Consider the following 13,284-nt stretch of genomic DNA (forward strand, 5'->3'; position numbering starts at 1 on the left):
TTATGGGAATAAGTAAATAACTTTTCCTTATCCACTTTCTCCACATCACTCATGATTTTATATACCTCTATCATATCCCCCCTTAGTCTCTTCTTTTCCAAGTTGAAGAGTCCTAGCCTCTTTAATCTTTCCTCATATGGGACCCATTCCAAACCCCTAATCATTTTAGTTGCCCTTTTCTGAACCTTTTCTAGTGCTAGAATATCTTTTTTGAGGTGAGGAGACCACATCTGTACACAGTATTCGAGATGTGGGTGTATCATGGATTTATATAAGGGCAATAATATATTCTCAGTCTTATTCTCTATCCCCTTTTCAATGATTCCTAACATTCTGTTTGCTTTTTTGACCGCCTCTGCACACTGTGCGGACATCTTCAGAGAACTATCCACGATGACTCCAAGATCTTTTTCCTGACTCGTTGTAGCTAAATTAGCCCCCATCATATTGTATCTCTTAGTGCATTTATTACAGAACTGACATTTTATAGGGTTATTTTCCCCTCTATTAGAATCCAAACACCAGGAGCATTTAATTTTATTGAGAGCCTTACACGCATTTATCTGTGTTAGAGATTTTCAGGGCTACTTGTCATTTAAGCACCAGGTTGGTTTGCAACATTTAAAAGCATTTTCCTCTCATAGGTGGAATGGGTTACTCTTCTTTACTTGTTTATGATCCAAAGGAAGGAGCAGTCACCCCAGAAGATTGCTCTGGTATGAAACTTCATAAGACTAAAAAGAAGAGACAGTTTGGAACAAAGATTCTTCCCTGTGGTGGGCCGAGGGAGGAAATGGAATTCTGTTCTCAATCAAGGAATCAGGGATTGTTTTCCCTCCACTTTCAGAAGTTAGAGAGGGCCTCTCTGCTTCACCATCTAACATAGCATGTGGGTGAAGTGAGGGAGTTGTTTGATTTTTAAAACAGCCAAAAGCTGTGATCCCAGATAAACATCCTCAGGGGTAGATCATAAGGCCAGCTCTTCCTTGTTTTGCTGCCACCACAGCTTTTCCTTCACAAAATCCATAATGCCCAACAGGCATTATTAAGGAAAAATAATTAGTACAGCTCCCCTTGGTATCACATGCCACTATTGCTAATCCCCATTCTGCTGTTTTAAAACCCTCTGCCCACAGTATAGAGAAGGGAACACCTAGCTTTCAAATGGAAGCTATGTAGCAAATGATTTTGTATGTATAGGGTTGTTGGTTTTTTTGCATTCTGTGTGTAGCCTCCACCACTTTGGTAGTGAAGCTCTTGAGGCACTATTTGATGAAGCAATAACCTGTCCTGGTGGTGAGCTCCCAAACTATAAAAGATACTGTTACTTTATTATTTGATCTTGAGCAATTCAAATATTACTGACTGCAATAGGTATAAAAGAAACTTCCAGTTATGCAATAAATTGCTTGTTGTTGTCTTAAAACATGGGTGCCAAAGAACAAATATTACCTTTCTGTTGTTTCTTTATTAAAGGGGCACAGCCAATTTATTAAATGTCTTTCTGTACCGGTATTTTACTGTTATACAATTGCAGGATTTACTTATTGGCTGGTTAGCACAAGCAGGAAAAGTACTCAAGCACAAACTCAGTAAATAACAGAACCATACCTAGTTATTACTGGCAAACAGAACACAGGCAGCTGCTCCCTGCTTCTTGTGTTGCTGTTACCAGACAGCTGTCCTTGCTCCTAAAGGCAGGAAATGCACACAGCTGAACTTCCTCTCAGCATTAGTTCCTGGGACACCTAGGAACAGCCACACTCTCTATAGGACTTTCTGTGGGTGTGCCAAGAACATCCACTTACCCTTCCAGCATAGTAACTATACTGCTAATCCCAGTCATGCAAGCATCATGAGCTAGGCCTGAGAAAATCATCAGATTGACTTAAAATAATCAGTTAATAATAATAATAATAAAAAAACCTTTGGGTTCTTTTTATTTTCTTCTGGTTTCTGAGACTTAAGTTGTTTCACATTATCAGGGTTTTATCTACAACCTCAAGGACTAGAAACTTACCGTTTTGTTTTTTGTTAAATGAAAGTCAAGTTTGCCAGCTACTTAACTCCAGGAGTTAAGGCTTTAAGAAAATTACCAATATAGTGAAGACCGCAATACCTTAGATTATTACAAGATTAAGTCAATTTCAATTTTTTGTGTTCTGTTTTTCTTTCAAGTTTTTATTTCTACTGTTTGTGTTTCAAGCATTGCAAGGAATGTTTATTTGGTTTATCATAATATAATAATAATAATTAATAATTAATAATTATATCATGCATAACCTCTTTATCTGTAGATTGCAAAGTGCTTTACAAAAGAGGTCAATATCATTATCCCTTTTATACAAATAGGGAAATTGAGGCACAGATGTGAAGTGACTTGTCCAAGTTCATTCAGCAGAAGAGTCAGGAATAAAAACACAGTCTCCTGAGTCCCTGTCAAGTCCACTAGGCCACCCTGCCTGCATTTTTTTAATGGAAACATATTGGTTTAAGCTTTGTAAAAGTTTGACTTTGTTATAAAATTTATATTTATTTAAATTTAAAATTTTGGGGGCAAATTTAAGTTACAAGTATCCCTTTAGGCTACATTAACTAGACAAACATTTTCATAGAGAATCACTGCGAAAGGAAATCAACATTATTTATTTTTAGGAGCTACCAATCAGATTCTTACCCTGAAGGGATCATGGCTCTACATAGAAAATATAATGTTAAGAAATATTTCCATATGTGTCTTCTTCTTTCAAGATGTGACAAGACTATTCAGGTGAGAAAGACTCTAAAGATGTCATAAGTTGGCAGTAAATCCCTTTCAGTATATACAATCATGCTGTGAGGGACCAATGGCTACTGTGAGACCTGACTGAAATTATTTTCACAGCCATTATTATTATGGGTAATAATACTGAGGCTGAAATTAATGGTTTAAGTTCAAGAACATTATCCTTACAAAATTCAGTGGGTAGGATAAAACAAAGTTTGCAATTGTTGTCTAACTGTCATGACACTCCTAAATCCAAAATTGATTCTTCATTGAAATAGTTTCTTCAAATATTATTAAAGAAAATGCTATAGTATCTCCTGATTTGGAAATAGTTGAAAAACCACGTGAACTCAAGGAACTCTTGTATTTTAGGTGTTAAAGAAGGAACAGTAGAAGCTGATTCCTTTATTAAGAGTTATACTGGTTCCTGATACACAGTTCAACCCATCACTGTGAGTAAAAAGAAATACTTTGGTTCCTCCAATCCTCCCACATTCATTTCAAAGTCTATTTTAAAAAATTAAAGATAATTCCCTAGATGAATATCCTGTTTTAGGCCTGCCTTCTGCAAGGTGCTGAGCTGCTTCTGTAAGATCCTGAGAAGGCTCAGCTCCCACTAAAGTCAGCATGATACTTAGAACATTATTATTTTTTTAATCGGACATAAGATTCTGCCTACAGCTTAGCAAAACTATGCTATTTTAGGAATAAAATATTCATTCCCTTATGTGACCAAGCTAACTTAGTTTTCTGGAATAGCAGATTTTATGATAAATACCATCCCAATCAATGGCTATTAGGCAGGATGGGCTAGAGACGGATCTTTGGTCTGACCCAGTATGACCATTCTTATGTTCTTATGTCAATTGGGAACACTATAATATCGGAACTTGGGGAACTCCATTTTCAGGAAGTGCTTGATGAAAGAGAACAGTGCATGTGGAGAAAGGAATAAAGCTGTAGGAACATAAGAAAGGCCATGTTGGATTAGACCATCTAGCTCAGTATCCTGTCTGAAAGTGCTCAGTGCCAGATGATTCAGGGGGAATGGACAGAACAGGGCAATTTTGATTAATCCATTCATGGTCATCCTGGCTCAGCTTCTGGCAGTTGGAGTTTTAGGGACACTCACAGGGTGGTGGTGTGTCCCTGACTATCTTGGTTAATAGCCACTGATGGACCTATCTTCCATGAACTGATCTAATTCTTTTTTGCACCCAGTTATATTTTTGGCCTTCACAACATCTCCCAGCCATGAGTTCCACATGCTGACTGTGTGTTGTGTGAAGAAGTACTTCCTGATGTTTATTTTAAACCTGCCATGTATTAATTTCATTTGGTGACCCCTAGTTCTTGTGTTATGCAAAGGGGTAAATAGCACTTCCCTCTTCCGTTTCTCCACACCATTCATGATTTTATATACCACTAGCATAGCCCCCTTTACTCGTCTCTTTTCTAAAACAAACAATCCCAATCTCTTAAACCTCTTATAGGACAGAAGCTGTTCCATAACCCCAATCATTTTTGATGATCTTCTCTGTTCCTTTTCCAATTCTAATATATCATTTTTTAGATGATGTGATGAGAACTGCCTGCAGTACTCAAGGTGTGGTCATGCCATGGACATATATTGTGGCATTATGATATTTTGTGTTTTATTATTTATCCCTTTCCTAATAGTTACTAACTTTCTGTTAGTGTTTTTGACTGAGACTGCACATTGAGATGATGTTTTCAGGGAACTATCCACAATGATTTCAAGATCTCACTTTTATTTAAGCTAATTCAGATCTCATCATATTGTATCTATAGTTGAGTATTTTCCAGTGTACATTACTTTGTACTTATCAACATTGAATTTCATCTGCCATTCATTACCCAATTTAGATAGATCCCTTTTTCTAACTCTTTGCATTCAGCTTTGGATTTAACTATCTTGAATAATTTTGTTAGTCTGCAAATTTTGTCACTTCATTGTTCACCCATTTTTCCATATAATTTATAAATATATTGAACAGCACAGATCCCAGTACAGATCCTTGGGGAACCCTGCTATTTCTCTCCATTGTGAAAACTGACCATTTATTCCTACCCTTTGTTTTCTATCATTTAACCATTTAGTGATCCATCAGAGGACCTTCCTTCTTATCCCATGACTATTTACTTTGCTTAAGAGCCTCTGGGGAGGGACCTTGTCTGAGGCTTTCTGAAAATCCAAGTACACCATGTCAACTGGATGACCCTTGTCCAGCTGCTTGTTGACTCCCTGAAAGAAATCTAATAAATTCGTGAGGCATGATTTCCTTTTACGAAAGCTGTGTTTACTCTTCCCGAACATAGATTTACATGACATGTGTCTGATAATTCTGTTCTTTACTATAGTTTCAACCCATTTGCCTGGTACTGAAGTTACGCTTGCCAGCCTGTAACTGCCAAGATCCCACTGGAGTCTGTTTTTTTAAAAATCAGAGTTATATTAGCTACCCTCAAGTCATCTGGTACAGAGGTTGATTTAAGTGACAGGTTACATACCACAGTTAGTAGTTCTGCAGTTTCATATTTGAGTTCCTTCAGAACTCTTGTGTAAATACCATCTGGTTCTGTGATTTATTAATGTTTAATGTATCAGTTTGTTTCAAAAACCTCTTCTACTCACACCTCAGTTTGAGACAGTTCCTTAGATTTGTCACATAATAAGAATGGCTTGGGTTTGGGGATTTCCTCACATTCCCTGCACTGAAGACTGATTCAATAAATTCATTTAGGTTTTCTGCAACAGCCTTGTCTTCCTTGAATGCTTGTTTAGCAATTCACTCATCCAGTGGCCCCAATGACTATGATGAACTCAAAATAAATGTTGCTATTGTTGTTTGTGTCCTTAGTGAGTTGCTCTTCAAATTCTTTCTTGGCCTGACTTTTTTTTACTTTTGCACTTGATATACCATAGTTTCTGCTCCTTTCTATTTTCCTAACTAAGCTCTGACTTCCAGCTTTTGAAGGATGCCTTTTTGCCTCTAACAACCTCTTTTACTCTGCTGTTTAGCCAGGGTGGCATTTTTTGGCCCTCTTACTGTTTTATTTTATTTTATTTGGGGTATAACATTTAGTTTGAGCTTCTGTTATGATGATTTTTATATAGTCTCCATATAGTTTGTAGGCATTTCATTTGACCCTTGTTACTGTTCCCTTTAATTTCCATTTAACTAGCTTCCTCATTTTTGTGTAGTTCTCTTTTTTGAAGTTAAATGCTACTTTGGTGGGTTTCAATGTCTTTTCCCCCCTACAAGGATATTAAATTTAATGACATGGAATTTCTATGCATGCAGATTCTATGGTACAGTTTGAGTCATTTAAGATTTTTACTATATTTGACTCTAAGCTTTCTTTCACTACTCCCCCACCAGCGCAACCTACTCTGTCATTTCTATATATTTTGAACCAGGTAATACTGCATCCCATATCCTCATCCCATCAAGTTTCCATGATACTTATTGTATCAATAGCCTCATTTAATGTCATGCATTTTAGTTCACCCATCTTAGTATTAAAACTTCTAGACTTCAAATTAGACAAAGGTTTCTAACCATCAGAGGAGTGAAGTTCTGGAATAGCCTTCCAAGGGGAGGAGCGGGGGCAAAGTACTAAGCTTGAGGGGTTTAAAAAGTTTATGGAAGGGATGGTATAATGGGATAGCCTAATTTTGGCAATTAATTCGTCTTTGACTACTAGCGGTCAATATGCTCTATAGCTTGTGATGGGATGTTAGATGGGGTGGGATCTGAGTTACTACAGAGAATTCTTTCCTGGGTGTCTGGCTGTGAGTCTTGCCCACATGCTCAGGATTTAGCTGATCGCCATATTTGGGGTTGGGAAGGAATTTTCCTCCAGGGCAGATTGGCAGAAGCCCTGGGTATTTCTTTTTTTTTTTTGCCTTCCTCTGCAGCATGGAGCACGGGTCACTTGCTGGAAGATTCTTTGCACCTTGAAGTCCTTAAACCATGATATGAAGACTTCAATGGCTCAGACACAGGTTTGATTCAGGAGTGGGTGGGTGACAAGGCCGGCTTTAGGCCAATTTGCCCGATTCCCCCGAATCGGGCCCCGCCCCTGAAGGGGGCCCCGCGCTGGCTGGCTGTCTCCCGGAAGCAAAGTTCTGCCTCTCCCGGAAGCAGCAGCTGTTGCTGCTAGGCAACGAGAGACGCTGGCCAACAGAAGGCTGAGGCAGAGACAGCCGCTGGGTGTTGCAGGTCAGGAGGGGGGAGAGGGGAGGGAGGAGAAGGCACACGTGCTTGCAGCCTTCCTCCCGTCCCCTCCCCTCCCCTCCCCTCTCCCCAGCAGTCGCCTAGAGGAGACGCCGAGGGAGCTTCTGGTCTGGTGGGAGACACAGGAATCTCTGCAGTGGACCTCACTCACCTGAACAGCTGCTGGGGCTTCCAACGGTGAGTGTCTGACCCTGTCATTCCCCGTAGGTTTGTAATATTGGGTTGGTGTTGTGGTTTTCGGGGTGTTGCTGTTTGAGGGTGAGTTTGTGCCTGCCTGTGTCTGTTTCAGAACTAAAGTTGGGATCATGTCATGTAACCCCGGAAAAAAGCCCGCAGCCAGTACTTAGTGCTGTGAACTCCAGGTGAGAGAGAGAGGGAGGTTTGGAGGAGGAAATCAAATACATCAAGAGGGGAGAATGCGAAAGGTCTGCAACATGGCACGGCAGGCTGAGACTTTTATCTCCCCCCCATCTCCCTGCAGAAGGGGAAACTGAGGCACAGCGTGATCTGATTCCCTTTCCAAATTATTTTGCAAAGGAAGGGGACTGGGGCTCCTATCCAAACCAGTTCCCTTCCCATCAACTCTGTTTTCCCTGCTGCAAGACCACTCTAGGGGCTGAATATTTCCATTAAACTATGGCTCCTTCATTTGCCCTGCAACAATAAAATAGACCGGCTGGGGGGGGGGGCGAATAGCCTCCCCAAAGCTGTGTGGATATTAAGTTTTTTGGGGGGGGACATGATAATATTCTAGATCAATCAAATGCCCAGCTCAGCTTTCTAGCCATCCAGCAGCTCTAGGGCAGGGAAGGAAGGTGCTCTTGGTGCAGAGTGGTCGCAAAACAGAGGTGAATTTAGCGGGGGATTGAGGGGTCTGCTTGAAATCCCACCTGATGCAGCCACATAGAATCACTGGCAGTGCTGAGAGAGGCCAGGAGTGGAAGCAGGTGGTCTGGGGGTGAGGGGACATTGCCCTCAGTCCTGGGCTCTGGGATGGACTAGGCTGGGTGGTGGGTTCAGTCTAGTCTTCCAGCCTGCTGTTCTCACTGGGGTTTGTGGTTTTCATCTGGCTCCACCGAAAAGATCAAACAAGCCCAGTAGAAAAGGAGAATGAGAGAGGCGGGAAGGAGTTTGTAAGGGGTTTAAGTGGCCCATCAGTGAAAGAGTAAAACCAGAGTTTGACTGGGTTTCCCCCCAACCACCACTCCTGCAAATACTGGGGAAGGGGCAGCTCCATCCCCCACTGAGGCTATGGTAAGGGGCATCAGGGGAGGAAGGAAGCCACATGGCAGTCCCTTCCCCCCCAGCACCCTTCTCCAGCCCCCAAACTGTCCCAAAGCCTGCACGGCACCCACCCCTCCACACTCCCTCCCAGAGCCTGCACCCTTCCACCCTTCCTGCACCTCACCCCGTGCCCCAGCCCAGAGACTGAACCCAGCACCCAAACTCCGTCCCACTCAGCCCTGGGCAAAGCTCCTTGGTCTGGCTCCCAGCCCCTCTCCAAGGGTTGCAGCTGTCTGGAGGTGCCTGCCTTCCACATCTTCCTCATTCACACCTCATTCATTCAATAGGGCAATTGATTACAAAGTGGAGGAAAGATCTCTTTCTACTTCTAGCAAAAAGACATTTTTCTTTTACCTTAATTATACTACCTTGGGGCCCACTATAACATATTACCAAGGTTCAATACAAAGTCATGTAAAAGTTATACAAAAATGCATAATGCAGAGATTTATCTACAACTGCATTGATTGATTGCTGTGTGCAGTAACATAGTGACCCCTGGGTCTTTGAATGAGGCTATATACTTGGGGGTGGGGGCGTGCAGCGGCAAGTCGAGGGCGAGCGGGTGGGCAAGCGGCAGGTAGACAAAGAGGTGAGCAGTGAGCCAGCAGGGGTTCTAGGGGCAGGCATAGGGGTTTCTGGCAGGGGAGGGAGAAAGTGAAAGGAAGCGAGTGGTGGGTGGGGGACTGACTAGGAAGGACGCAGCAAGTCAGTGGGGGACTAGGGGGTGAAGAGGGTGTGATGGTGGGGCCGAGCGGGGAGGGGGTGGGTCCTATTTTACTGCTGTGATCTGGTCACCCTATTTGTGCCAGGTTTCAGAGTAGCGGCCATGTTAGTCTGTATCTGCAAAAAGAACAGGAGTACTTGTGGCACCTTAGAGACTAACAAATTTATTTCAACATAAGCTTTCATGGGCTACAGCCCACTTCTTCGGATGCATAGAATGGAATATTTCTTTTGCTTATGTGTGCCATTTCTCCCCCACCCCCCAAACCTTCCTCTTTGGCCCACAGCTGAAATGCAGGAAGACCGATTAAACAATTTGGCAATCATGTCAATTGAATGCGATGTAATGAAGAGCTTAGAGTTAGGCAATATACTGACAGATTTTGTCAAACAAAAAGCGAGGAAGATAAAGTTTTAAAAACATATAGGTGAGGTGTACAATAAAGTTCCTCTTAATGAACTTGATATTTATAATATATGATGTAATATATGTAATATATAATTTTGTTATGTGTATATAGTCATGGAAAGTAAATAATACATGAAAGAAATGAAAGGTGGGTTTTTTTAAGTGCTTTTTTTTTTGGGGGGTCATCCCTGCTGGGGCCCCTTCGAAACTGTTCGAATTGGGCCCTGCCTTCCTAAAGCCGGCCCTGGTGGGTGAGATTCTGTGGCCTCATTGTGTAGGAGGTCAGACTAGATGGTCATCCTACTTGTTTACCTTCTCTGCTAGCTCTCAGTTCTATTTTAGCCTCACTTCTAACTGCCAATTATATTTTTTAGACTTGCAACCTTTATTTACCTAACAGTGTTATGATCTGCTGGATCCCTGCCAAATTGGTTTCCCCACCAATTCTATAGTTAGCACTCTGACCTGCAGCTTCTATTTAATGGTGGAATGACTCTTGCTTATTTAAAATGGAAGCCATGGATGCAAAATGGGGTCTGGGGACTTCAAAATAGCGTTTCTCTGGCATTACCAATGACTACAACCTGACTGCCAAAAGGTAAAATCAGCTCAGCAGATTCCAACACCTAAAGCTATTAAATCAGGTCAGAGACTGTCAGGATTTCTAAACTATCTTCCAAGCCTCTCAAACACACAACAGCCCCCTGAGGTGACTACTGAACAAAGATGCAGTATATACATGGTTATTCCAACATGGAATCATAGAAATGTAGCAGTAGAAGAGACCTCAAGAGGTCATCTAGTCCAGTCACCTGCATTGAGTCAGGACTAAGTATTAGCTAGCACCCTGACAGGTGTTTGTCTAGCCTGTTCTTAAAAGCCTTATTTCCAGTCTGAATTTGTCTAGCTTCAGCTTCCAGCCATTGTATCGTGTTATACCTTTTTCTGCTAGATTGATGAGCCCGTTCTTAAATGTGTTCCCCATGAGGATACTTATAGACTGTGATCAAGCCACCCTTTTACCTTGTCTCTGTTATGCTAAATAGATTGAGCTCTTTGTGTCTACCATTGTAAAATTTTTTTCTAATCCTCTAATAAATCTTGTGACTCTTTTCTGAACCCTCTTCTATTTATCAACATCATTCTTGAACTGTTGGCACCAGAACTGGACGCAGTATTCCAGCAGTGGCCACATCAGTGCACAAATACAGAAGTAAAAATTACTCTCTACTCTTACTCGAGATTCCTCTGTTTATGCATCTGTTATAAACATACAGCTAAGGGTAGCATAAAATCCCTCTTTACCCTATAAAGGGTTAAGAAGCTCAGATAACCCGGGGGCACCTGACCAAAAGAACTAATAAGGGGAGAAGATACTTTCAAATCTGTGGGGGGAAGGTTTTTTGTCTGTGTCTCTTGGAGTCAGCCAGGAAACAGGGCAGGGGAAAATACATCTCCCTAGCTATATCTGAACTAAGCATGTAGTCTTACAGAAATAATAAGTAATAGCAGAAAAGAAATGTGTTAGATTACCTTTTGTTTTAGCTTGTGAATTTTCCCTGTGCTAAGAGGGAGGTTTATCCCTGTTTTTGCAACTTTAAAGTTTTGCCTAGAGGGGAAATCCTCTGTGTTCTTGAGTCTTTTGTTATTCTGTAACATACTTACCATCCTGATTTTACAGAGGTGATTTTTTTACTTTTTCTCTAATTAAAATTCTTCTTTTAAGAACCCGATTGATTTTTCATTGTTCTTAAGATCCAAGGGTTTGGATCTGTGTTCACCTGTACCAATTGGTGAGTATATTATTGTCAAGCCTCCCCAGGAAAGGGGGTGTAGGGGTTTGGGGGGATATTTGGGGAAGATAGGGCTCCAAGTGGCCATCCCTGAATGTTTGGTTAAATGCCTTGGTGGTGGCAGCGATACTAAGGCAAGGAAGGAATTTGTGCCTCTGGGAAGTTTTAACCTAAGCTGGTAAAAATAATCTTAGGGGGGTCTTTCATGCAGGTCCTCACATCTGTACCCCAGAGTTCAGAGTGGGGAAGGAACCCTGAGAGCATCCCCATGATCATATTAGCTTTTTTTCCACAGCATCAGATTGGGAGTTTATGTTCAGAAGATTACCCACCGTGACCACCAGTCTTTTTCAGAGTCATTGCTTCACAGGATAGAGTCTCCTATCCTTGTAAGTATGGGCAACATTCTTTGTTCCTAGATGTATACAATTACATTTAACTGTATTAAAAAGAACATATTGTTTACTTGTGTCTATTTTACCAAATATTCCCGAATGTCCTGCATTAGTGACCTGTCCTCTTCATTATTTACCATTTGGCCAATTTTTGTGTCATCTGCAAATTTTATCAGTGTTGATTTTATGTTTTCTTCTAGGGCAGTGATAAAAATTTTAAACAACATAGAGACACCACTAAAAATGCACCCACTCGAAGATCTCCCATTTACAATTATATTTAAACAGTTAGCCATCTTTTAATCCATTTAATGTGTACTTCATTTTTATATGGGTCTAGTTTCTTAACCAAAATGCCGCACAATATCAAGTCAAATGCCTTAGTTCTATTTGTGTATATTACCTCAACATTGCAGGTTTGGTTGATAAAGGTAATAATTGTATTTAAAAAGGTTCATTTGACAGGATCTGTTTTCTATAATCTCATGCTGATTTACATTACTTATATTATCCTTCTTTAATTCTTTATTAATTGAGTCCTATATCAACCACTCCATTATCTTGCCCAGGATTGACATCAGATTGACAAACCTATAATTTCCTGGGTCATCCTGTTTACCCTTTTTAAATATTTGCACAACATTAGCTTTCTTCCAGTATTCTGGAAGTTCCCCAGCATTCCAAATCTTATTGAAAAATCAATATTAATGGCCCAGCAATCTCATCAGTCACCTGTTTTAAAACTCTTGGATACAAGTTATCTAGACTAGCTGGCTTAAACATGTCTAACTTTATTAACTGCTGTTTAATGTCCTCCTGAGATACAAAGTGTTATCATATGATATGATATACTTTTTTTTACTAAATACAGAACAAAAATATTTATTGAAGACATCTGCTTTTTCTGCGTTATTAGTGATAATTTCCATCTTGTTAGAATGATTGTTGTTCCTCAAATACTTTACAAAATCAGCTTTTATTGTCCTTATCACTGCTGGCCATACATTTCTCCTTGATCCCTTTGCTTCCCTTATCAATTTTCTACAATTCCTAGTTTCTGATTTATATTAATTATTATCAACTTCCCCTTTCTAATTATGCATGAAATAAATATATCCACAAACAGTCCTGCTAAAGTGCCTCTATCCTGACAATGAAAAATCACCTCTTAGTGTGACAAAATAGTTTATTCCTATACTAGCACTGAAGTACTATGTTTATGGGTGGTAGGTGAATACCTAAACTAGAAATCCTTAATTCCTTGGCTTCTCTGCTGAGGCTGATGACACAACTGGCGGCTGATTATTTTTTATAGTGGTCTTCACTTTCCTGCTAAATCTGGCCAATTTTTTAACCAATATGTCCTTCCTTGATTGTGACTTTTGGGGATTCTAGTAAAGTTTTCTTGAAAAATTCCCAATTATTATTATTTTTCTGATTAAATTCTTCCTCCCAGGTGTTTTGGCTCAAAACTGTTTTCAGCTTTGTGAAATTGGTCCTTTTAAATGGCCATGTGTATATAATATTGGTCTGGACTTTACTCAGATTGCAAATCATGTCATGTTCACTTGTACCTAAGTTAACATTAATTTGTAGTTTTGTGATCAATTTTTCTTTATCTGTCAAGTTGAGGTCTAATATAAATTTC

The 13,284-nt window shown here is 40.4% G+C and overlaps 1 long non-coding RNA gene across 1 annotated transcript in view; it reads left to right on the plus strand.

Moving 5' to 3' along the window:
* The first annotated feature begins 6,982 nt into the window (after nt 1-6,982).
* LOC127043765 (uncharacterized) overlaps nt 6,983-13,284 on the plus strand; it is a 97,951-nt gene continuing 91,649 nt past the window's right edge. Inside the window, exon 1 of the long non-coding RNA XR_007772312.1 lies at nt 6,983-7,206. This is a non-coding gene — a long non-coding RNA (uncharacterized LOC127043765). The remainder of the gene's footprint in view (nt 7,207-13,284) is intronic.

This window comes from Gopherus flavomarginatus, chromosome 2, assembly GCF_025201925.1.
Source record: "Gopherus flavomarginatus isolate rGopFla2 chromosome 2, rGopFla2.mat.asm, whole genome shotgun sequence".
NCBI classification, from domain to species: domain Eukaryota; kingdom Metazoa; phylum Chordata; order Testudines; family Testudinidae; genus Gopherus; species Gopherus flavomarginatus.